This window comes from Otolemur garnettii, unplaced genomic scaffold, assembly GCF_000181295.1.
Source record: "Otolemur garnettii isolate 467f Iridium unplaced genomic scaffold, OtoGar3 scaffold00223, whole genome shotgun sequence".
NCBI classification, from domain to species: Eukaryota; Metazoa; Chordata; class Mammalia; order Primates; family Galagidae; genus Otolemur; species Otolemur garnettii.
The window spans coordinates 1,010,263-1,012,799 of NW_003852618.1; the positions used below are offsets into that span (position 1 = coordinate 1,010,263).

A 2,537-nucleotide genomic window follows, 5' to 3' on the forward strand; every position below is an offset into this window, starting at 1 on the left:
GATCACAGCCAGGCTCTCTGAGTAAATATATTCATAGTTTGGAGTTGGTCTCTGCTAACAATGATGTATTATGCCTTAAGAAGCACACCTACTGCTGCAGTGAGCCAGTCTTCTGAGCTGTTCCATCCAGGAATGGATTCACTCCAGCCCTACTGGGCTGCTAAAGAAATGCCAAATAGTTAATCTAGCTTGCACAGAAATGGAGCTGCTGGCCCAAGTTCTGTAGACAAAACTTTAGGCAGTTCCACTATGGTTATTTACTTAGGTATCAAGAGTCTGCTCCACGCTCTTTGCCCTGAGTGGCTGAGACCACAGATATAGAGCATCCTGGCTTGGAACTACTAATCCTGGAATAGTTCCTGATCATCCTGTTCAAGAACTCAAAGCCTGGGCATAGGCCAAAGTATAGGAAGGAGGCTCTCACTATACTGAAGAACTTGGAGAGGAAGGTGAATGATTGAGGAGGAAAGCTAAGGTAAAACAAAAATGGTCTATTATCAAACAGCGGGTATTATCTTCAGAGAGAGAGAGTGAGTTGAGACATACTCTCTACTGTAGTCAGAAGAAAATGGCTAACATGTATTGGCCAGAGTTATTTGGTTTTGTTTTTATTTTGTTTTTTCATTTTAATTTATTGGCCCTGTGTAGTTTCCTCTCTCCTTTTATCTTCTGCCCTTACAGATTAGGAAAATACTGCTTTCTGCCCTTCCATCCTGTGTTCCACAGTAATAGGATCGTAAGCTGTTAGCAAATAGCATCCTGGTCAAGTTGCATCAAATTTTTCCCAGATCTCTGCCCTCCTCTAGGGACAAGAAATGATGTCCCAAAGACAAGTAATGTATCTGGCAGCAGCATAAAACTTTCCTAGGGTCCAACTCCAGCCAGTGAACGTCAGCTCAGGTTTGAGTATTGGGAACTGCACCTTGTTCAGGAGAAAGTTGAGAGGAGGAGATCTCACTGGGAAAAAGTTAGGAAATGTTGGTGTCTTTGCATTTTTCCAACTGAGCCTGATCACTAAAATGTTTGCCTACCTTTCATTTGATCTTTAAGTCCTGTTCCACTTTATACCTGTTCCTTTAAACATATTGTTTTGACCTGGATTGCGTTTCTTTTCTTTCTTCACTTCTTTGCATTAAAACTATTGAAAAATCCTGCTAGTCTCTTATTTTGTATTGCCTGGTTCAGTTTCTCCATTCTAACTTAATATTACCAACTTCCCTGATGCTATCCCAAAGGCAGAACAGCTTTCCATTTTGAATTGCCTGTAAAATGATCAAATTGTCCTTATAAAGGATCAATTAAATATCCACATGGAAACTGATGTTTTTGAAGTCCTTAGGTGACAAATAATATTGAGCACCTAGACACTAGCATCTAATTATTAATCTATATTAAATTTTTTTTTTTTTGAGACAGAGCCTCAAGCTGTCCCCCTGGGTTGAGCACTGTGGCATCACAGCTCACAACAACCTCCAACTCCTGGGCTCAAGCCAGTCTCCTGCCTCCGCCTCCCAAGTAGCTGGGACTACAGGCACCCACCACAACGCCCAGCTATTTTTTGGTTATAGCCATCATTGTTGTTTGACGGGCCCAGGCTGGATTCGAACCCACCACCTTAGGTGTATGTGGCTGGTGCCTTAGCCACTTGAGCCACAGGTGCCTCTATATTAGATTAAAGCATCACTTCCCTCAAGGTATATTTTAAGGAGGGAGAACTGAAAAATATGCTTATATTTTGTATACACTCAGTACACAAAATTTATAATATCGAGTACCAATAAATGCTGTAAAAAAAAGATGTGCTAGTAACTAGAGTGTGGTAAAGGCTACTTTTGGATGATCAGGAAAGGCCTCTTCGAGAAGCTTAAGAATTGCCTGCCTTACAAATTTATGTTTTAAATTATAGACAACTGTGTTTGCTTCAGCAGCATAATACTAAAGTTGGGACAGTGCAGAGAAGATTAGCATGGTTTCTGCACAGGGATGACACACAAATTCATGAAGCAAGTATTCCATTATTTTTAAAAAATGAAATACAAATTTAAGAAGCGGTATATGAAAGACCTGTAAAAGGCCTTTTATACCAGCAAAACAATTGATTTTCAAACTGGCATGTTAGATAACTACCCAGATGTGACTTGGATGTCAGCCACGAGCAAGATCAGGTTAGTCAAGAAGGGTTCTGGGCATCCAATCCCTTTTGCTTTACCTGGGAAAAAGCTTGGCTTTTTTCTATTTTTTTTTTCTTTGACAAAAAAAGCCAGCTTTATTGAAAAACTTTGCACACAGTGGATACTTGCTAAATGACCCACTTCTTAATCTTGTTTTTTCAGCAATATTGAAGCATCAATAGCAAGGATATGCTTATTTCTAGGTGTAATTATGTGTAAAAGGACCCAACCTTTGTAGCCAAAGACTATGATAATGACAATAGTGAGGTGGAACTGGGCTACATGTATCATTAGCATTTCATCAGAAGCACTTATTACTGGTATAATAAGTTTAGAAAGGGAAGGCCTAGAGAAGGTGGGGATATT

At 39.9% G+C, this 2,537-nt stretch overlaps 1 non-coding gene across 1 annotated transcript; it reads left to right on the forward strand.

The window, feature by feature from the left end:
* Positions 1-1,913: 1,913 nt before the first annotated feature.
* On the forward strand, positions 1,914-2,022 carry LOC111722171. The gene has a single exon (XR_002771091.1). It is a non-coding gene; the product is annotated as a U6 spliceosomal RNA (small nuclear RNA).
* The last annotated feature ends 515 nt before the right edge of the window (positions 2,023-2,537 follow it).